Genomic DNA, 24,422 nt, shown 5'->3' on the forward strand with positions numbered 1-24,422 from the left:
ATAAATCTTTAAAAAAAAAAAAAGTACACTTACTGACAAAGGACCCTGGGGTCTATGTTCAAAATAGAAAAAAACTTTCAGGAGCATATTAGTCTTAAATTTATGATGTCCATTACTTCCTCTAGTAGAACTTTTCAAAGGTACAAACCAGGAATTGAAGAAAGACACTGACAGATCCAACAAATTTATTTAGACTATTTCTTGGGTTTTCAGTTAAAAGTGACAGTTGAGCCATTTTTCCAAGTGGTTATGAATAATTTAAATTGTATATTTTATCTCAGGATAATATTAGAAATAATTAAATTATCATTACGTGGTGTAGATAACAAAAAAAGTAACATTGGTAGACTTAATATTTTAAAACATAAGCCAACCCATATACCTGGTCTTATGCAAGACCAAAATGTTCCAGCATTAATTGCCAACTCTCAAAAATAAAAAAGCAAGCCAGAATATATTTACAAGTGTTAACAAAAGGTGGAAAACTTCCCTAAATAGAGAATTGAATACAAGATGAAGAGAAGGTAGATATGACAACAATACCTTGAAATATAGAAGTGTTATATAAAAGAAAGCTTATGGGCCATTTATCAGTAGATGGAAAAATTTTTAAATGTGTCCAGAGTTCTCAAGTTATATATTGAGATAGTACCACAAGTGTAGAAATAGTTAGGCAAGGATGGTAGCATGGCAGTGCCTTAACTAGTCATTTTGCAGAATGACTTCATCATGAATTCAATAACAAAAAACTGTTCAGTGAATCCTCTTGGGTGCTAGACTACAAAGTAAATGGATAAGATACTACTGCAGACAAGTAAAAGAGACAAACACAAAAGAAATATGCATTCCTTGAAACCTAAGAATATTTGTACATGTAGAAAATGTTTAATGGTCTTTTTTCTTCATAAAATAATTTCTAAATTTAAACCTTGCATGAACAGAGACATTCATTCATAACCCAATATGATCAACTCTAAACTAAGAACAAATCATATTTAAAGATTGTTATTTCTTTGCAATAATTATTGCATCCTTAAAAAAAAAGTGCGCGCTATGAGTTAAGTTTACTTAAATAGAACATTGCTCAGCCTATAAATGAAGGTCAGCAGACACCAGTGTCTTGGAATAAAATAGCCCTTTGGCAAGAAAATGAGCCACACCCCGTTTAGTTTTTACAAAAATAAAATTCTTTCCAGCTTTACTAAATTGTAGATGCTGTGCACAGTGTGTACTTGTGCAGTAGTTACTTCTGCAGCTGTGAAATTATCCTTGTATGCAGAAGCCTTTAAAAACATAGATTTGTCATCACTTGTGCATGTGGCTGTCATACTTGCTATAAAAAGTATTGTCAATTTTTACCTGATTCAAGGCAGTAGCAAATAACTACAAGTATAGCTGACAACTTAATTTCCTACCCTGAACTTTATAACAGTCACAGACTTTAAAGTGAGTCGGAAAACCCTGTGTTCCAAAACCTATCACAGTTTCATTTTGATGGGTAAGGATCAAATGAATATAGTCTGGATATACTATGTCTGTTGTTTGCTTCAAAGATAGTAACAGTTGTTGGTCTGAGCCATAAAAAGAACTGTATTTTCTATGAAGAAAAAAAATAAACCCTGAGGGGAAGCCCCAGTCTCCTAGTTCTTTTACAATCCACCAGGCACACAGCAGGTCTCCCTAAGGCATTTGGAAGCATGAAACAGCAATGGCCATGAATGATCGATGATAAAGATTCAGTTGGGAAAACCTAATTGGTGAAACAGTGACATAGAAATCCCATTGAAAGAAATGGGTAATAATTTGGGTCCAGCAATGACCAAACAAATTGGCTTCTCTTTCAGTTTTCTCTTTTACTATTTGAATTTTTTTTTTCACTAAGGTAGCATTAGCTGCTAAGACTATATATGAATCAGAAAGATGTATGCCATCTGTATGCCAACACACCACACCCACCATCAAAGCTTGAATGAAATTCGGTGGCTGACACTCTCACCGGAAGAACTGCTTAACTCTAGAATCAAAGAGCATATTGTAAAACATGGATGGCTTTTCATATTTTAGATGTTCTATGTGATAAAGTTCACAGTTCAGGTCACCCATCTTGATAGTGTGAGCTATAATGTATCCATCTGATTTTCCACCCCACTGTTCCACTCAGAGCTCCTAAAACCCTTGGAATTTCCCCCAGAGTGAGGGAGGCATCTTTTGTTATGTTAATGAAACGACTTTTGGGAACACTAAAATAGAGGGGTGCTATTGCCAGTGGACTCAAACCTTCATTAGGGAGTTTGAACTTTCAGTCCTCTACTGTGCCCCACCCCCCGACCTTCAGGAAGTGGAAAGGGACTGGAAGTTGAATTTGTCTCCAGTGGCCAGTCATGCACAATTAATAATGCCTGTGTAATGAAGCCTCCAAATCATCTGGATAGAGGTAGCTTCGAGGTTGGCGGAATGGGAATGAATATTTGGGGAGAGTGAGTGATAGTCCTAGTATGAGTATGGAAGCTCTCCTGTGCCACATACCTTGCCCTATGTTATCATTTGTACCTGACTTCATAAACCAGTAATCTATTGAATAAAGTGTTTTCCTGAGTTCTTTGAGCCACTCTCGCAAATTAATCAAAACCAAGGAGGAGATTATAGGAACCTCTCATTTATAACTTGTTGGTCACAATTATACTTAACAACCTAGCTTTTTAAAAATAATGATTTTAGGTCCTCCCTGGTGGCGCCGCTGGTTAAAGCACTGCACTAAGAAGCTTAAGCCACTTCCGCATGAGTTCGATCCCCGCCTACCTCCGAGGAGCTCCACATGGCGAGGCAGACCTCTCCTGGCCCGCCCGCTGCTCCCCTCAGCAGTGTACTTCATTGATCTGCCTGTTCTGCTTCCCACTCTGTCTCTGGTGAATCCTCTCACCCTCCGCATCTCTGGCCTGTACCCCAGTTCTATATGAATAAATGAATAAATCTTAAAAAAAAAAATAATGATTTTAGGCAAGAACTGTACATAGGAGAATTCACCTCCCCCCACCTACTACTTAATAATTTGTTTTAATTTTTACTTTTTCCAAATTATGTTCCTTATAGTAAGGTAGGTTTACATTGTTGTTTCTGCTTTGGGGGCTATGTTTATATATATTTTCACACCCTGCCCAGCACCAGTGTCCTAGTAATTTAGGCTTTGACTGGCATCTGAACTACAAATTAGAGGTCATTGAAACCTCTGATCCATGATCAGTCATTCAAAATCACAGGTAATAACTTGGGTCTGTGCCTGGCTTCTAAAGTGTGTGGGTACAGGGAGAGGGAATAGTCTTTTGGGACTGAGCCTGTAACCTATAGAATCTGATACTGTCTCCTGGTAGTGTCAGCATTAAGGTAAATTGTACAAGACTGAGCTTACCCATGAGTTACCCATGTAAAATATACAACTCAATGGATTTTAGTATATTAACACGTGCAACCATCTTGACTCTTAATTATCAAATATTTTATTACACATCAGAAATAATCCCATACTCTTAAAATATTTGTATTTAATGTAATTAATCTAAAATATTAACATCAACATGTTATAAATTAAACATATTTATTATATTAAAGTGATACTGATTTATGACACCATTTATGTTTTGGGGGTAAAGGTTCATGCCTCTATAAATATTATTTATCACACCACAACCCAAGTACCAATAATCTGCCACCATTGGTCACTAAGTTCCCTCACCACTTGGCTCCCAAACTCCCAGCCACCTGTCTTAGTAGCTTCTGTTGTACAATCAAATTTCTAGGGTTTGTTTTGGTTTGGTCTATATTATATAAGTGGAATCATGGAGAACGTGACGTTTTGGGATTTACTTTTTTCACTCTGGAGTTTATCTGAGTTGCATATACCAATACTTCCTTTTAGTGCTGAGTAGTATCCATGGTACAGGAACACCAGTTTATTTAACCATTCACCCACAGAAGGGCATCTGTACCATTACCAGTTTTGAGTATTAAAATTTAAGCTACTATAAATATTTACATATAGGATTTTATGTAAAGTTAAGCTTTAATTTTTTTGGATTTATGCCCACAGTGAAATTGCTGAGTCATACAATAGTGACATATTTAGTTTTATAAGAAACTGCTAAAAAGTTTCTCCAGAGTGACTATGCCATTTTATGCTCCCACTGGTCCACTTTTTCCAAATCCTTGTTAGCATTAGATGCTACCACTTTTTAATTTTAGCCATTCTCATAGATGTGGTATGATATTTCATGGTTTCATTTTGCATTTCCTAATGCTTAATACTGTTTCATGTACTTATTTCCCATCTGTATTACCCTTTTTGGTTAGATGTCTGTTCATGTGTTTGTTTGTTTTTTATCATTTTTAATAGGATTTTTTAAGTAGTGAGTTTGTTACAGGGTAGCCCAGAGTGAACTGAGCCGCCTGTCTGTGGGGCCTCACAATTTGATTATACTGCAGGTACACACAAAAGGGCTTATTTACAAAAGGGGAAAGGAACAGGAAACAACCCAGGGAAAGAGAGCAGGATACAACGTAAGTGGAATACCTTAGGGCTATGCTGTGGAATACCTTAGGGCTATGCTGACTGAACACAGAGTCATGTGGTCAGGAGACCTGCCTCCTGAGCCAGAGCACAAGATTGCAAGCTATGCTGACTGAACACACAGAGTCATGTGGTCAGGAGACCTGCCTCCTGAGCCAGAGCACAAGAGTGCAATCGCGCCCCATTTATCCCCCAAATGTGCCAGAATCCATTCCTGCCAGCTCCGCCCTTGGGTCCTGGCAGTTCTCTCCCTGGTACTGCTGGGAGTTGTAGTTTCCAATCACTGGAGTAGTGTGTAGGGTCCAGAAAGCTGGAGTAGGGGGTGGAGTCCATAACACTCTGCAGAGTTCCTTTAGGGCATCCTTCCCCTTAACAAGTTTGGGGAGATATTTATTATATTGTAGATAATAATCCATTGTCATATATGTGGTATACAACACTTTTCTCCTAGTCTGTAGTTTGTCTTCCCATTCTCGCTACAAAATCTCCCACAGAACAAAGTACTTATTTGACGAGGCCAATTATATCATTATTGCCACCACACAACTGACCTTCTTTGCACAATTTGTTCATTGTTCCTATCCTTTTCCCCCTTCAGTTAACCACCATTTTTTTTCTCATAATCTAAGGTTGATATTTATTGCATATTTGTTTCTTGTAGTTTTGATTTTTCCAAGATTAATGATGATTAACATTATTTATGTACCTTTTGACTATGTATGTTTTCTTTGGAAAAATACTCATTCAAATCTTTTGCCCATTCCTTGGTTGGATTATTTATTTTGTTGGTGTTGAGTTGCATGTGTTCTTTATATATTTCAGATACTAAACCTCTGTTATATATATAACTTTCAAATGTCTCTCTCCTATTCACTAGGATGTCTTTTCATTGTGTCGATGGTTTCTTTTGCTGTGCAGAAGTTTTAGATTGATATAGTCCTAATAATTTATTTTTGTTTATGTTTTTTTTTCCTTTTGGTGTGTTAGATTAAAAAAAAATCATGCCCAAAACCTGTGTCTAGAATTTTTCTGTTTTCTTCTAGAAAGGTCTGTCGTTTTACATTCAAGCCTTTAATACATGTTGAGTTAATTTTTGTGTATGTTGCCAGGATAGTGGTCTAGTTTAATCCTTTTTCATGTGCCTGTCCAGCTATCCTAACATCATTTATTAAAGAGACCATCTTATCCTCATTGTATATTCCTGGGTCATTTGTTATAAATTGACTGACCATATGCATGTAGATTTTTTTCTTGGTGCTCTATTCTGTTCCATTGTCTGTTTTGATGCCAAATCCGTGCTGTTTTATTTACTGTGACTTTGTAGTATAGCTTGAAATCAGAGCATATGATGTCTCCAGTTTTGTTCTTCTTTCTCAGATTGCTTTTGGTTATTTGAGGTCTTTTATGTTGCCATGTACATTTTACGATTGTTTGTCCTATTTCTTTGAAAAATGCACTGAAATGTTGATAGGGATTGCATTGAATTTGTAGACTGCTTTGGGTAGTATAGATATAACAGTATTAATTCTTGTAGTCCATGAGCATGGAATATCTTTCCATTTATTTGTGTTTTCTTCATTTTCTTTCATCAGTATCTTATAGTTTTAAGTGTATGGATCGCTTACCTTCTAGGTTAAATTTATTCCTAGCTATTTTATACTTTTATTGTAATTGTAAATAATGTGATTATTCTTTTTTTTTCTTTAAGATTCACTTTATTTACTTATACATACAAAAGCTGGGGTATATACCAGAGATGCAGAGGGGTGTGAGGATTCCCCAGAAACAGTGGGGAGCAGAATAGGCAGAATGACTGAAATATACTGTAGGGAAAGTAGCGTGGACAAGCAGGAGAGGCTTGCTGCACCTTGTGGGTCACCTCCATGAGGCTGGGGATTACTAGTACTGCAGTGGCTGCTGATAGTTTCAAAGTGCTGAAACTTAACCATTTGTACCACCAGGGAGGCCCAATATGATTATTTTCTTAATATCTCTTTCTAATAATTCATAATTAGTATGTAGAAACACAGTTTTTGTGTGTTGATTTTTGTGTCCTGCAACTTTATTGAATTAGTATTTTAGTTTGAATAGTTTTCTTGGTGGGGTCTTAAAGGTGTTGTATATATAATATCATGTCATCTACAGAGAGTCACTATTTTACTTTTTCCAAGTTGGATGTCTTTTACCACTTTTTCTTGCCTAATTACATGATGGGGACTTCCAATACTATGTCAATAAAAGTGGTAAGAGTGGCATCCTTGTTTTGGTACTGATTTTAGAGGAAAAGATTCCAGATTTCAGTGTTGATTATGATACTAGCTGTGGCTTGTCATCTATGGCCTTTATTATATTGAGGTGAATTCCCATATACCCACTTTTCTTGTGAGTTTTAATCATAAATGTATGTTCAATTTCCTCATGCTTTTTCTGTATTGAGAGGATTTTAAGATTTTTATCTTTTATTTTGTTAATGTGGTGTATCGATCATATTGATTGATTTCTCTGTGTTGAACCATTCTTGCAACCCTGGACTTAAATCCCACTTGTTTACATTGCGTGACACTTTTAACATATTGTTGAACTTGGTTTGTTATTAGTTTGTTGGATTGTAGTATTTATTTTCATCACTATGTAATTTTCTTTGTGTGTGTTTCCCTTGTTTGGTTGTGTTAAGAGTGTAATGTTAACCTTGAAAATAAGTTTGGAATCATTTCTTTTTTTTTTTTAGAAGAGTTGGTACTAATTCACCTTTGAATGTTTGGTAGAATTCACTAGTGGACGTACTGGACTTTCACTTGTTGGGAAATTTTTGCTTACTGATTCAATCTGCTTCTAATAATTTGTTCAGATTTTTTAATCTTCATGATTCTATCTTGATAGGCAGTATGCTTCTGGAGATTTATTCATTTCTTCTAGGTTGTCAAATTTGTTGGTTTGTATTTATTCTAGTAGTCTCTATGAAGTTTTTGTTCCCAAAAGAATGGCATACATTTTTGATTTAGGTATGTAACTTTCAAGTTTTAAATCACTGATATATTTTTTAATTAAAAATTTTGAACGATTACTTTTAGAAGTTGATAAGTCCATTCATTGGATTTCTATTTACAGTAATCCTAAAGTTAATGTTCTGCCTAAATTATACCCAACTTTTCTGTTGTCTCAAGAAAATGCATTTCCCACAGTGACAAAAGTAATTTGAATTTAGGGTATTGGTGTTTTAGGTGCTTTTGTTATACATTAATAGAAAACAAAATGTTTTCAGGTGAAAACTTTTGTACATTCTCATGTTTGATTGTTGATTATACAAATATGATATGCAAAATGATCTTAAAATTATAAAAAAAATTGGTAAGCTTTTAATTTAAAAGACTCTTGGAAACTTACTACTAGGTGTAGAAAATAAAAGAAAGGGATTGTTAAATTGATTAGGGCTGCAGAAGAACTGAAGAAAAAGTGTTACCTTCCTGGTTTTAAGAAAGCAAAAGGTAAATTAGATTATGAGTTTATTTCTATATTGTGTTTTCAAGGTAAAGTTTTCCCACTTTTCTTTTAACTTAGTCATCACGAATGGGAGGCAACAAAAAAATTGTGGTTTTCTTTTCCATCCTGTTTATATTCTAAATTAGATTCTAGTGCTTTATTAAATTTATCACTGATGGCCTATAATATGAACATAGTGTTAATTGGATAGATTTAGAAACCAGGAATTTGAAAATCACAGTCCAATCATACTACCTTATATTCAACTAGTAGAATAACTTCTCAATAATGAAAATGTCCTGACACCCACTTTATATTATGTGGCTTATAGTTTTAGTATTTATTATAGCAAAATTTACTACCACTAAATCAGCAATTTTTTCATCCCCACCATCTGGTTTTTCTTAGGTTATAGTTGTAATTATAATAGAACCTTTTTGCAATCAAAAAGAGTTCTAATTTTAAGAACAAGATATAGTAATACTCCTCATAAACACATATTCCAATTTCTTTCTTTGTTATTTGCATTTTTGTATGTATTTTGTCTAATGAAATACTTATAGAAGTTTATTCTCTAAAGCAATGATTCTGAGTCAGTGGACATACGATAGTGTATGAGATAATATACCAAGGTGAGTGATAACCTGAGAGAGGGATGAAGTTATTCTTGCATTAATATCTTTTTGCTAACAATGGGATTTTTAGCAAGTGAAAGTCACAAGAGCTGTTTGATTTATAGCCAGAATCAATTATGAAGAGACTTTTTAATATATTGCCAAATAAAATACTAAGCAGGCAACACTGGTCAGTCCAGTCTTTGCAAATCAGAGCCAGCATAATGTTGTTTATGGAGTCAACTTAATCCTTAAAGAAATTTAATTGGGGTATCTCAACAAAAAGGTAAATAAAATATATTGGGCTTCTCCCATATATTTGAAAAGTAAGGGCATCTAATACTTGAAGAGCTCTTGGTATTTTCGCAGCCAATCTTAAGGATAAATCTACATTGTATTCAGGATTCTGTGTCAGGACAAATTTAACAATGACCATTATGTGCAGAAAATAGCAACCATTGTTATGGAATTAAACACTCTTGGAGGTCAAAAAAGTTTTTTTTTTTTTAAATTAAGCTATTAAAACTTTAATGGCAACATAACCAAAGAAACTAACTTAACTAGAGAAGAAAAGGTAGAAGCAGAAAACATAGTGCAAATGTTGAATTATAATTGGCAAAGAACCCTAAACTTCGTAAAGCTGGAGGACTACTTAGGTGTCGAAAGAAGCAATTCCAAAAGAATACACACATACATTTTTGGATGTTTAACATGCACCTTTCTGTGCGAAAGGTACAAGCCAGCAAACAAACAAACCAAAAGACAAAAGAGATACACAGCAGGCTGTTCATAACAACTCCCCGTGAAATGGAATTAATTGATGCTGTGTTTTGAAAGTGCATAAGTGTTTGCAAGAATTACGTGGGAGAATTAGAATGACAGAATACTTGGTGTCTCTTGAAGTGAATATTGGCAAATTTATAGCTGTTTTATTAGACAATGAGCCAACAATTTTTCTCTGGGAACATGTCTCCACAATAATAACAGAAGTCGAAAATACTTCACATGCAAATAGATGTGAACCACTTCATGGATGTATTTAACACTTTGCAGTGATGGTAACAAGTAGAAACCTGCATCTTATAAACTATGGCTTCATGTTACCACCTCATCCAAATTAGTCATTTAAAGGGGGGGGTTTATATGTCTTACTAAGAAACTGACAAGGTTAATCTTGGACCAGGCAGGCAGGCAGGCAGGAAATGCTAAACCGGCTCTTTCTTCTGAAGATTATATATTGCTTGTGAGGTCAAAAGTAGGTGTTTTAAAGTTTAGAAAGCTAAAACAGTGATGTACCTTGACAACTGATACTTTTTCTTTCTTTTTTATGCATGGCAAACTTAGGAGCAAACTCAATAAAATTCAAAGTTCTTCATATTTTTCGCTCTACTATTTTTCTCTGAAATGCCTTTATGCTCTAAAAGTAGAGAATTTTAAAAAATATTTTCAAGTGCCAAATATTGATCATGAATTTGTTGCCACTGGGAAGATTTAACCTACCATTTGGTTTTCCAAATTACCTCTCAAGAATCATTTTATTTGAGTTATATAATGGAGTAAATATTTAATTTTTCTTTATTTGGTGTGTTAAAAAGTTGATAAGAAGTTTGCTCTTGATTATGTAAGAAGCCACTTTAGCAAATGACAGCTTTATGTACTACAACGCAATGAACTGTCATGTCTTCATTTAAAAAATATTTCTTGAATACCTACTTTGTGCCAGCCAGTGTTGTAAATGCTTGCAATAAATTGGTGAAGAAAACAGACAAATCACTGCCCTCATAGCTTAAAAATATTAAATATTAAAAATTTTAGAACTAAAAAAATAAAAAATAAAATTTTAGAACTATTTAAGATAGTTAACGTTCAGCTTTTAAAGACCACTATTGAATGAATTTTGACAGCTCTTGCACTCTATCTGAAGTTTGAGATAGTTTCCAACTTGATTGTGATATACTGCAGCAGGCTGAAAGCCGATGTTTGATTTTTTGATTCTCAGTTTTATTTTTCATTTGTCACTGCAGCAATTAGATCCCTTGAGTAACTGAGGAATGGTATTAGATTAAGTTGTGGACTTATGCTTCAGGAGGGTTTCTGTTTGTATGAGGGTAGCATTGGTCAGAGGACAGAGTAACCCTGGAGATTCATGTTAAAAGTATGGCATTTGCAAATGTTATGTTCTGGAAATTGAAGAATTATATAATACTTAACGTATTTAGTGTTCGCAATGGAAAATGAATGTGTTGCTTGGTTATTTTTGCCTATGTGAGTAGGACAGGAGCTGACTCAAAGGAGATGACATGATGGTTCCTGTCCTAAAGTGAAATGAGATGATGGGTTGTGGGAAAATGATGTGGTCATGCCCATATTTGTTCACATCTCTTGCTTGCTTCCTTTTAAGAGGAAAAGAGAGTCTCATTTGTTAGTTTTTAAGTTTCTTTTTTTGTATTTTCTTTTCATACCATTTTCCTTTTCCTTTCTCTTGAAATTACCTTGTACCGATTTGCAACTCAGTTGGCTCAAGTTGTGCTTTATAATAGCATAAGTACTCTTTAAATTTGAATTGAGAGGGCATCAAACCCATTTTAGGGAATTAATTGTATACGTGGACAAAGACACTTTGAATTCCTTGGGTGTGAAAGGCATGTTTCATATATCTTTATATTTCCTAATTCCACCTAGTATAGTAACTTTTACAGAGTGGATATACTTTCTGTATTTGTTAGTCAATGAATACAAGCCAGTAACTTTAGTTTTGCTTTCCAAAATACTGAATAGTCTAAGCACACAGAATTTTAATAAACTATTTCAATGTAAAATTTTAAGCATATAATATACAATAACATGGTGAGCCCACAAGCTTAACGTTCTTATTGGATATTTTCTTCCCCTCTTTTTAATTTGTTGTTTGAGATTAGCTTTAAAATAACCCATATATTATTTTACCTGTAAGTAATTTAGGGTATTTGATTTTTAATGTTTTAAAAGGAGTAATTTTTGCATTACATATAAAATTTCACTTTTAATCTTTTTCTATTTTAGTTTGTTAGAAAAGGAAATTCTTACTGATTATCACAAGGAAGATCTGATTTGCTACATATGAGCTGGGTATTTTAAAATTGCTTTGTAACAAATATATTGTTGTAATCTTTTTAAGAGGTTATTAGTTACTAAACTATGATACCATGATAAAATCATGTGTAATGTACATGAACTTGATTCTGCAAAAATGTGCTATGGAGTAAATAAACCATAGAGTAGTTAGTACCCTTATAATAAATTGATGTATTAATTTTCTTCATAATTCAACAGCACAGAACTCACATTAAAACCTATTGATACATTTCTGGTAAATTTATTCTCAGCTTTTAAGTTTCTCGTTAAAATCAACAGATGTTATATTTTTTCTCTCTCAAATTATATAATTCTATCATAAAGTGTTACTACATAAAGCACCAGCTGTCGAAAAGGTGTGTGCCTTGAGGATCAAAATTTCTTCCACAATAATAATAAGATGTTACTTGCTTTTTCACTGTGTTGACTTTTGCAGTGGCGGTGCAAAAGCAATGCTGGGTAAAATTGCTGTTAGCATAACAGGAAGCATCAAAACTATCAGTGGTTATATTCAACATCATATCCTGTCTGTTGAAAAAATCAACATCATGTGTTTAATTTAGGAATGCCCTTGATTAAGCATGAAAAATTAATATTGTTACAGTTCAACTCTGAGTAGACATCTTTTAAAAATTGTGGTGATGAGGCCCCTCCTTGGTGGCGCCTCGGGTTAAGCACAGCACTAAGAAGCGAAAGCCACTTCCGCATGAGTTCGATCCCCGCCCGCCCTGGAAGTGATCCACAAGGCGTGGCAGACCTCTCCTGACCTGCCCACTGCTTCCCTCAGCAGTGTACTTCATATCTCTGCCTGTTCTTGCTCCCCGCTCTGTCTCTGGTGAATCCTCTCACTGCCCCTGAACCTCTGGCTTGAACCTCAGTTCTGTATGAATAAATAAATAAATCTTTAAAAAAAATTTTTTGGTGATGAGATAGCATTTCTGCTGCTCATGGATGTACAATGTTTATCTTGAGGCAAGGAACTTAGTGGAATAATGTGAGTTGACAGCTAAAATATCCACATTTTAAAAAGTAGGAAATTGTTTTTATATGAAAGATCAAGTGACCCATTAACTGAATTTTGATTAGTTTTGATTAGTCTGATTATCCAGACCTGAATTTTGCTCAGATATTTTATCCTGTCATTGCAAGGAAAACAACTGAGAGTATTTATTGCCAATAATAAAATTAGAAATTTCAACCAAAAATTCAAAATTTTGAAAGCTTACATCAGTTACCAAAGTGTGAATACTTAACCTTTGTTGATGAGATCAGTGGTATTTTTAGTAAAAATGACTTACTATACACTGTAAAGTGAAGTATGACAGCTTTTGGAAGATTCTGCAGGTTAATCAAGCAATATTGTTCTAAATGACCTGGGCATGATATTACAAAATCACACATGGGGAAAGGCATCCACTTAAAGTACAGTGTAGACCAATGGATTTCAATATTGTTGAATAATATTGAAATTAACAGTATGAAAAATTAATTGATAAGGTTTCGGGTTATACATTGCACCTAGCTTTTAAGAAACTACTACATCTTGAGTTTTTGTATAATATTAAAGGAAGAATATCCAAAATTATCTCAAAGTCTCTTAAAACTCTTCCTTTTTTTTTTTTTACTTTTTTTTTTTTAAAAGATTTATTTATTTATTCATACAGAACTGGGGTACAGGCCAGAGATGCGGAGGGTGAGAGGATTCACCAGGGACAGAGTGGGGAGCAGAACAGGCAGATCAACGAAGTACACTGCTGAGGGGAGCAGCGGGCGGGTCAGGAGAGGTCTGCCACGCCATGTGGTCTCCTCCAGGGCAGGCGGGGATCGAGCTCATGCGGAAGTGGCTTTGGCTTCTTAGTGCTGTGCTTTAACCCGCTGCGCCACCAGGGAGGGCCCTTTTTTACTTTTTTTAAAGGACAGCTTTATTAGGAAAAAGAGAAAGAAAATGAGAGACACCTGCATAGTCACAGGTGAGCAGGAGAGCTGCCTTAAAGTATTTTATTTTAAATAATGTATTTGTGGGAAGCCATATTCCCTTATATATGTGAACTAAAACAACATATTGCAACAAATTAAAAGCAGAAGCAGATATGAAAATGTGGCTGTTACTGTGTAAAAAAATAACCAATATTATATCACTACTTTCTTGGTAAATAATAGTTGTCATTTTAAAAATTCTGTTTATATTAATGTGTAATTGGCTTGTTTTTTAAATAAATATCTCACAAATTTCCCAGTTGTATTTCTATTGTGATAAGTGCATTAATAAATCTAGTTCACATACCAAAATGTTCTCTGAGGTCTTTTGGTTCTCAGGTCCTGAGGCCAAAAAGCTTAAGAACTGTTAATTTAGTTGGGGTTTTTAGTATTGTTTCTCTTTGCAGTTTCTTTTCTGTCCTTTTTCCTTTCCTTTCCTTTTCTTGAACCAGACTCCTTCACATGGAAATGTATGATCTTACTTGCTAAGAAGAGAACACTGATATCTTGCCCCCCTCCCATTTTCATTGAGATATAATTGACATATAACATTAGTTTCAGGAGTACAACATAATGACTAAGTGTGTGTATATATTGGAAATTATCACACGATAAGTACAGTTAGCATCCACGACCTCACATAATTATAGTTTTTTTCTCCTCGAGAATGTTTAAGATCTGCTTTTTTAGCAGCTTTTAAATACACAGTTCAGCGTCACAAATTATAGTCACCACAGACTTCTTTTAAATCAGTTCCTTGCCCCATGTTCAGTTGATACTTTTTGGAGGACTCATATTTAAAATCATCTGTTTATTTAAACATTTTATTTTAGTGCATTTGAAGAAAGTATATATTTTAATGTAGACTAGTTCATACTTTTAAAATTTTTATTTCTTTGTTACACAAATTCAGAGCTAACCCTTTTGGGAGTGACATTCCTTAGAATATGAAAATGGAGATATTTTTATTATTTTTCCACAAAAAGAAAAAAAATGGTTGCATAAACCAAATGTACCTGGAGTGTTAAAACTAACACATCCATGCCGAAGAAAGTTTATGTACCTAGAGTTCTCCTACTCTAATTTTCCTGAACTTAGCAACACTGTCTGAAATCACAGGAAGAGTCTCCTGAATGTTAATTTGGTACCTGTTTTATGTTGGTTTCTTTTGCTTCTGTGTTTCACTCACTGTCAGTATTAATGCATTTGTTTGCCTTGTAAGCGGTGAAGGTGAGTAAAGCCTCGTTTCATTAAGGACAATAGATCAGTGTCATTGCAATGTGTCATTAAACTCAAAAGCAGAGGCCTCCATTGTACGTGTTACACATGGAAAGTACTGGGTGTGGTGGAGTGCATGACGTCTTAATGAAAGTTGGAAGAGACTTAAAATACTGCATCTAGATCTTGTGTCCTCACTGCAGTGGCCCTGAGATTCTCATGCAATTTGGGGTGTGTCTTTTTCCTTCCTTTCTGCCCTGAGTGGTGTGAGTGTTCACTGGTGCCTGTGTGTGAACTTTTAACTTTATGTGTTTGTTTGAATCCACTGGCTTCTTCAATATTCATCGTGATGAGTTTGGAATGCAGTATAAAAGTTGTTTTCATTATGTGGTTTGCTTATAAAAGTGTGAAATTTATTAAACAGTTCTTGACACTTCCATTCCCAAACCAATTTTAAGTTACCTATAGTAAAGGCAGAGGCTTTGTTTCCACACATAGTCAGCCAGACACATCCACCAACACAAGCACATTCTTCCTCCCTCCCCTCCAGGGTCCCTCCACCCCCACCCATACCTACCTCACGATGGCTGAGACCTGTGGAAAACTACGGAATGGGCCACAGGCTAAACTGGTTGAACTGCTGATGTGATAGGACCATCTTTCAGAAATGTCTTCCAATTTACTAAATAGAAATTCAGCATTTTTGAAGGGTGTATCCATTCTAAGATCTTTGGCCACATTATTTTGCAGTTTAAATGAATGGTGTAAACCGAGTTTAAACTCAGCGACTTGGTGTTGACAGATTTCACTAAGATTAACCTTAGAGTTTAGAAAGCTGGAAAGGGTACATTACAGATGACCATGAAAGGGGGTATCCGAGGAGGTCAGTTCTAGATAGCAGTGTCATTGATGAAGTTAATAGCATTTGGGGCTGATCCATCTCAGTGGTTTGAAGTGACAAGTGTAACTGAAGGATGGTTACGACTGGGAAACCCTACATTTCTGGTTTAACATGGGTATTATCTTCTTGCCTGAGGCAATTACTTGTACCCCAATTTTCTGTCTGTCAAACGTATGATAATGCATACATATAATATACTTTCTTTCAGGTAGCTCAGCATGCTCGGCTACTTGCTAGCTCATGCATTCTCTGACAGTGCTATGCTTGTTTTAAAAATGGAGAAATTGAGACTCGAAAGTTGAGGAGGCTTCACATAGTGAGTGAGTCAGCAACAGACAGATGGAAAAACACATCCCCTGGCTTCTGCCGCCTTATTCCTTCTGTTCTAGATTGTGTTTCCTTTTGCTATTTCGTGCAGTTTTTGTGACGTGATTCCTTTAAGTGCTTCCATTAAGGAAAGAAAATCTAATCCAGCATCTGCTAATGCTGGTTAGTGATGAGGAGAGAACATTGCTTCATAACACACACTATTCTGATCTTCTTCACAAATGAGTGCAGAATGAGTGGCCCCTTTATTCAGAGAACTTTATCATACAATGCCTCCCTTTTCAATATTCTTATTCTTCATAAAGGACTAAAGCGTGTATTATCTCACTTTGATTTTTATTCTTAGATGGAACAGATGGTGTTATGTATGTTATATCCCAGGCAGATTATAATAAAGTCCCTCACTTACCTAACACCTTCTTACCAGAGTCAGACATACTTCTGTACTTCTGTTGTGTCATTTCACCATCACAGGGACCCTGTGAAGTAAGAAGTTCCTAGACTAATGTTGCTTCATTATAAAGTTGATAAAAGAAGAAATTCCATCCCCAGCCTGAACCACTCTGGAGTTTGCACCCTCTCCCTGTCTGTGTGAGTTTCCCTTGGGTTTTTCATTGTCTTCCCACTTCCCAAAGAGGTGAAATTACAGCTCATTGTTGTGTCTCAGTTGTCTCCCCTCCCCCGTCTGGTGAGTGTGGGTGTGTGTGAGTGACCCCAAGCTGTAGGGCGTCCTCTCCAGGGCTGGATCCCTGCTGTTGACAGAGCTGCCAAGACAGGGTCCATCCACGCAAGATAGACCCTGAACCAGAGTAAGCACCTGGAGAATGAGTGAACACACACGAACCGTTGTTCAATATTAGAAGTGTTTAGAGTCATTTCCCCCCATTTGGGGGATTTATTTATTGATTTTCTTACATTGTTCATGTTGTACAATATTTGATTCTCCCCTCAGATGTACTCCCCTGTCTTTCTCCTACCACCCTGAGTCCCTGCCCTCCCTTGTGGCCTCCCCTCCCCTGTGGCCACCCCTCTCGCTCCACCTCCTCCCCTGCTGTGTGTCTCGGATCTATGGTTTGCCTGCAAGTGTTTAGGGTGTTTAGATAGACGTTTGGCGATATTTTTGTGACCAGAAATATGCTATAGAATCTTTGCTCTTGTTTTTATTAACCAAACTATGGTAAAGATGGTTTTATTGTTTGTTTTGCTTTAAGTCATAGTTTCCAAGAACTTACTGATGACGTTACATGAGAACCTTACTGTATGTGAAATTAGTTCTGCTTTTATAAATATGAATCTCAGTCTCAGAGAAGCTCAGTAATTTGTTCATTCATGAGGGCTTCAAGTATGTCAACCCTAATGCTTCCATTAGGCATTCCATTTACTTTCAAATGACTGAGTTGTTCTAAGTCAATGTTAGAAGTAGTCTTGTAAGTAGCTCAGGACTCCTATTGAATTTCTGTTCTTTCCCATAAAGGGCATATACAGTTCCCAGTTTTTCTTAATTTACAATTAACCGATCAGAATTGCTAGATCACATAAAAAGCAAATTTCAATAATAACAATAGCAGTTATCAGAGAGTTAATGCTTACCATGTGTCAGGCTAAATTTTGAGAACCTATTGAATTATTTTGGTGTCATAACAATATACAGACTACCACTCCTGGAGAAGAAAACAGAGTGACACAAGCTGAAACAATTCCCCCAAGGACAAGCACTGCTAGAAATATTGGGAGCCAGGACTTGAATTGAACCCTATGTAGCTCCAGCTCTTACCTATTCAGCGGTACAGCGTCTCAGTTAAAAATTATTCAGGTCAGCAAGTATTGACTTAGTTCACTGTGTGCTATGCCATAGTTTCTACATGTAATAGCTTACATTTTCAATGGAAAACAAGAGGGAGATAGTGGAAATAAAGGCTGTAACACCTAGGGTATGTAGTGTCAACATTGTAGGAAGGCATGAATAAGTATGGATCAGAGTGAATAATACATGAAGCATACATAAAGGCCTGAGATGGTTAATTTGCCTTTCGGAGTCTTTTTTTGTGGACAAGTGACTTGGGCACTGAGGAGAAGCTTGTTCCATGTGTTCTAAAATAAGCAGGTTACTTGGCTAACATTCAAACTCTAAGTAGGTATATGGGTTGTAGCTATTTTTCCTGAACCAACTTCAAATTCCCTTATATTCTTGCATGATTTTAGTGGAGCTGAAATGAAAAAATAAGATTTTTCCAGTTGTTGGTTAAGGTAGAATTTATTAATACCTGGCAAAATCCTGTGAGGCTGACAGGAAGGGGATTCGTAAGTATTGTATCATTCCTTTGTCACGGTGTTCTCTTTTTCAAGCAGGAAGTGTTATGACTTGCTCTCAAACGTTGCAATTGTGAGAAGAATGTTGGGTTTCCAGATTGGCGTTTTGGGCGTGGGAGGTTCCTTCTCTTAGTGTGTTATGAGAAAGAAACAGGTTTGCTCTCGCCGTGGCAGAAGGGTAACTATTTTACTATCATTTTGTTGTTTTACCTTTTAGGTTGTTAAATATCTAAACAGAAATTTACTTTAAGAAGCTTGAAATTGTTATGGTGTGTTTGGATAGTTAAATATGTGGAAACACATTCTAAATCTTATTTATTAGGATAGAGTCAGATTTCTTTTAAGGGAAATTTTGAAAGGTTAGAATTGAAACTGTTAGATATATTCTGTCTTTATTCGGGGAATATCTTAGGGATTTATGCTGTTGAAAATTTGGTTTTACAATCCAAATTGTGTAGCCGTGTAGCCGTATCTATCAAGTTGATGCCCAGAAGGTTAAATGATGCTAAGTATGAACTTATAACTTGGAAGGAAGGAGGTGGTACAATTTCAAATGCCTTTGATACCTGTTAAATAATTCCTCAAAGTTCTGTGAAATAGCTGTCAAGCTAGAACATGTCACGATTAGATTTTTGTTCTGCTCTTAGAAAATGTCAAATAGTTGTCTTTTATTTATACTATATGAAATGCATGAAAATGATTGGTAATGAAATCGTGGTTGTCCTATTTAACGTGGTGTGGGGATAGTGATTTCTGGTGCTTACACACTCAACTAAGTTTTCTATCATGTAATGATCATATGTTTTTTTTCTCATTATTTCAATATAACTAGTGATATAAATCCCAACTTAAGGGAAAACTTTCAGATTGTTTTTATACACTGTGAGGTGAAAAGTAAAGTATAAAATTAAAAAAAATCTAGTGTTCTCATTTAACAAGGACTGTATTTGAGTACATATAGGCAAGTTATGTTGTACTGAAGGAACCCCTTATAGTTACATATAGATAAACTTTTAGGTTAACTCAAATCTAAGCTGAAATTGTAGCTAGTGATTTCTGAGCTGTATTATTGGTATACATTTTGTTTGGGAAAACATTTTGTTTTGAGTTGAAGCATGTAAACCAGTCTGATCTTTCATTGTGATATCAATCTATCATCTGTCTGTCTGTCTGTCTATCATCTATCTATCTATCATCTACCTATCTGCCCACCTAGCTAGCTAGCTATCTTTGGAGGTTGCCCTTGGTTTCAGTGTTCATTGTCCTAGCAAAGGAGAATGGAAACACCCCTCGGGTGTGAAGGTTAATTAATTTCATTAGCAGCAGATTCATTTTTCCATAAATTATGGAGATATTTTTGGAAAGTGTCAAAGCTTAGGTGGTAGAAAGAAAGGAATTAGACCTTTTAAAAGGAGAGTGTACTATCCCAGTCTAAAGTACAGGTGTTACTTTGTTGTATCTCTGAGTTTGACACAGTATTCTTCATCACAGGAAAAGGGACCTTTAGAATTAGAGTAAGACCTACATTAAATATCTACAAAACTCTTATGTGATAAGAATTTTCAAAATGTCTACAATCTGAATTGAATGTTTCTATTATTGGAAATGTTATTTAATAATTTATTTTTAAATAATCATTGTTTTAAGATCTTATCTTTTTTTTTTTCATTATGTTCAAAAATAGGAAGGGAAACTTTTACTTAATATGGTGGGTTTTTATATTCCTCTAGGAAATGACACAGGGTTGGCACCCTTTGGGGCTTAAGTGACTCATAGATATTGATACTTGGGAAAAAAAAAAAGACTTAGAATCTAGATTCTAGAATAGAAATAAAAGTACTTCCAGAGAGTGAACTCATTTTTAAAAAGCTTTAGGGTGAAATTACAGGATGTCAGGGGATGGCTTTAAACTAATTTAGGAGAGAGAGAGAAGTGGGGAGGGAGGGAAATAGGAAGAGAGGGAGGAGGTAAGAAGAGAGGAGAAAGGAAAAGGAGAATAAATGAAGTAATTATGGGGAAATCCTAACAAATGTAGTATCTAGGTAATGGGTTATGTGCATTTGTTACACTATTCTATTTTTTTGTGTGTGTGTATGTTAAAAATTTTCCTAAACACTTGAGTATAGCTTTAGTTTGGGCAATATCCATTTATTTCTAAATGTTAACTTAGTAAGTTACAGGTTTGTCAAAACATTTGTGTGATATGTATTATAAAGGTGAAATGTGCTGCTTAACTGCCAAACTCGTTGCAAGTAAATCTGATTTCTTAGACAAAAAAGCTGTTCTGTTTGACTGTCAGCTAAATTCAAGGGACAGGTTGCAAACATCTTGAAGAATTTTGTAATGTCTTGAAGTATTAGACAAGAGTAGATAAAGCATGCTAACTAGCCAATTGCATGTAAGGAATGTAGGGACATTAATATAGCTTGACTATTTTGTTCACAGCTTTCTGTAATAGCATGTGCATTTTTTAAAGATTTATTTATTTGTGCATACAGAACTGGGGTATAGGCCAGAGGTGCAGGGGGGTGAGAGGATTCACCACAGACAGAGTGGGAAGTAGAACAGGCAGATCGAGGAAGTACACTGCTGAGGGGAGCAGCGGGCGGGTCAGGAGATGTCTGCCACGCCATGTGGGTCACCTCCGGGGCAGGGATCAAACTCATGCTGAAATGGCTTTACCTTCTTAGTTCTGTGCTTTAATCTGCTGCACCACTGGGAAGAGCCCAGAATATACATTTTTAAAACCACATGAGACAACTCTTTAGCCTGCATGATGTATGTTCACTTTCCCTGCTTGCCTCCATCAGTGTTTATTTATTCAATAAATACTGAATAGTGCTTTATAGTGAGCCAAACTACAAAGTCCAATAAGATGTCACTCCTGTTTCAAGGAGCTTACAGACTAGTGGAATAGATGGTCATCGCTCACTGCAAGGGGCTTTGGGAATTGGGGAAAGGGAGTATAGGGTTATACTGGGTAGCAATTATGATCCCATGGTATGTCTCCTTTCAAACAAAACAAACAAAAGTGGAGATGGTTTATTAGTTAGAGGGATCAGAGAATTGGGAAGAGGCTAATCTGGTTTAGTGCAATTCTGTGAGGTCCCCCATGCATGTAACAGCCATCTCTGCCCCCTGCTCTTCTTAATAAACCTTCATGCTTCTTGCCTACATCTGAAGGCAATGTCAAAGCAGCATGCCAGGATAAGAGAGCAAAACCTTCACATTAAACAGTAAGCTAATATTTAAGTCTTCTTAATATTTTTGGATCCATTCCAGGCCAAACTGCAAACTTACAGATAGGCTGCAGCAACTGCGGGTTGGCTAAAAGATAGATTTTGCCTTTGGTAGAGCCTTCGAAGTGTATGTCTCAATTAATTTGGAATTTGAGAATGGATACAGATGGTGAGGTTTTTAAGTCACTTTACAAATGTCCGGAAAATGGTATTGTGTGGTACCTAAAGTAGTATGTTTTTGTGTTTCATTGTTATTTTAATTTAAAATAACGTATGAAAACAAAGTGGTTAAATGTATCCAGATGTATAGTCCATCAGCCATTGTGTTTATTTCTGTAGTCCTGAGCCTGAGACTCTATGACTTAATGAGTATTAATATAACCATGTTTCCTAGAAAAATACTGTCAGTTTTATTTGGCATTATCTGGTGATGCTGTCTGTTTTTTTGTTTACCAACTTGTGACTGAAATGTCCAGTAGAACTACCAGAAAATCGAGGCCTGTACGGAATGCTATAGATGTTGAATTTTGTTTCGCTAGAAGTTTGCTCTCCACATTAACAATAATTTTTACAAATATTGAGGTGCTAGAATAATGAACAGTGAAGTCCTTTCCACTTTCTCCTTCAACTTTCATCTTTTCTAAGCTCTCAGGGCCAAGAACCTATGTCACAGGTGAGGACACTTGTACTGACTTTCAGAGCAACACATCGTTAAATTAACAAAGAGGCATAGAACTATTATAGTTGTTACAACTTTACTGAGATTCCAGTTAAGTTTTCACTAAACTCCTGGTATCATAGTAACGACTTGTATTTTGGGGGCGGGGGAGGGAAGAAGAGTAAATCACATGGCTACACCCAAGTATTCAGGGCCCTCCCTGGTGGTGCAGCCAGTTAAAGCACAGCGAAGTGAAATTAGCAGGAGCTTTGGTGCAAGTTTGATTCCCCACCCCGGAGGTGATCCACATGGCGTGGCAGACCTCTCCTTTCTCACCCGCTGCTCCCCTCAGCAGTGTACTTCGTTGATCCGCCTGATCTGCTCTCCACTCTGTTTCTGGTGAACCCTCTCACTGCCCCTACACCTCTGGCCTGTACCCCAGTTCTGTGTGCATAAATAAATAAATCTTTAAAAAAAAAAAAAACTTAAGCTGTTAGCACTGATACAATGAGACTGGTTGTTCACAGACAGTACTTAGCTTTTAAGAGGCTGAGATTAAACTATAGTAATAAATACAGTAAAGCAGGATTTTATCACATATAGGGCTGAATGGTCCATGACAGCGGTATGGCCCATTCATACCTCTCTTTATTATCAGTGTCCACTAATTACCAACATTTTGGAGAAAGAACTTTTGGAACTCTATATCTTCTTTACTGAAGTAGTTGCCTGAATTCTGTATGTTTTACACAATCACAGTCTTAGTGATTTCAGTTAAAGGATTAATTAAATCCCTTATTCTTTAAGTAACAAATGCAGCAGTATTAGTGAGAGGGGTTACTGTCTATGTTTTCCAGCACACTGTTCATATTTCTCAACATCATGGTCACATTCTTTAGGTCATCTTAAGTGACCTTCTATAGACATGTGCCTACTTTCCACAAGGTCGTGTGCAACCTCTTTGTTTTTCTTGCATACTCTGAATTGTATATGAGGTGCCTAGCCCTGTCTCTTGGGCTACGTGTAACTTATCTAGGCTGTTTTTCCGTAATACAGTTTTAGCAATAGTGGCTCTTGGCTATGGCAGGAATGCTCACTGCCTTCATGATACTGCAGGAGTTGAATATTCTTTAAGACATTTCTATACCTTGCTCTGAACACATTAGTGTAGAGTATACAGGTTGAAGATGAAGTTTTGACTGTTTTTGAGAAACAAGCTTGAAATTAATCTTGCAGGCCAAGTAATCATATGAATATGTGTGCACTGTTGATTAAAGAATGGTTATTTCCTATTGAGGATGATTCTTTTTTTGACCAAGCTTCAGGACCTGTGTGGAGGAGGCAGATGAACTGAATCAAGGATGATGGATGGCCCAACCAGAGTGTCTTCATATCCAATTATATAACTGTAGGAGGAAGGCTATAATTAAATTGCCAAATTCTGTGACAAGCTTCTCAATTCTGTGGGAGCTGAAAAGAAACATCAGCAGCAGGTGGAGTCATGAGGAAGCATGATCTGGAAGAAGATGAGGCTTTTGCCTCATTGGGGCCTTAAACAATGAGTAGAACATAGATAAGGAGAGAAGCAAAAATAAGAAGGGCTGTGTGGTGTGAGAGGGCAAGAGGAGGAGGGAGTCTTTAGACAGTAAGAAGGGTGAGTGTGTAGCATGAAGTGTACTAAGCAGGAGTTAACAGGCCAGATTCAGGAGAAGAGTCATTGTAAAGCTCATTGTGAGTGTTGTTGAAAGGCAAAACAGGTTAGCTGTGACTAGCAGGACCATTTTTAGAGAACGTGGAATATCCAGTAGAGATTAGACAATCTGATTAGACATAAGCAATTTTAGCTTCTTTACAGAGGACTGACCTGATGAAAATGGGGGGGGGGTACTAGTTGTGGACCATTTTGGATTCAAAAGGTATTTATTGAGCATGTACTGTATCTCAACATATTAAGTGCTATGGTGAGTACAGAGATGCATTTAACTGTATTTCTACGCTAATAACCTTATAGTCTTTTTTTTTT

At 36.0% G+C, this 24,422-nt stretch overlaps 1 protein-coding gene across 2 annotated transcripts in view; it reads left to right on the forward strand.

The window, feature by feature from the left end:
- PLS3 (plastin 3) overlaps positions 1-24,422 on the forward strand; it is an 82,829-nt gene that overhangs the window by 11,636 nt on the left and 46,771 nt on the right. Inside the window, exon 1 of one of the 2 annotated variants that reach the window (XM_012727166.1) lies at positions 18,625-18,680. The exons of the other annotated variant lie outside the window; for it this stretch is intronic. The gene's annotated coding sequence lies outside the window, so the exon portion shown is untranslated. Of the gene's footprint in view, positions 1-18,624; positions 18,681-24,422 lie in introns of those variants that run through there. 2 annotated transcript variants of the gene reach the window in all.

The sequence above is a fragment of the Condylura cristata genome, unplaced genomic scaffold, assembly GCF_000260355.1.
Source record: "Condylura cristata isolate star-nosed mole 26May11 unplaced genomic scaffold, ConCri1.0 scaffold00019, whole genome shotgun sequence".
Taxonomy (NCBI): Eukaryota; Metazoa; Chordata; class Mammalia; order Eulipotyphla; family Talpidae; genus Condylura; species Condylura cristata.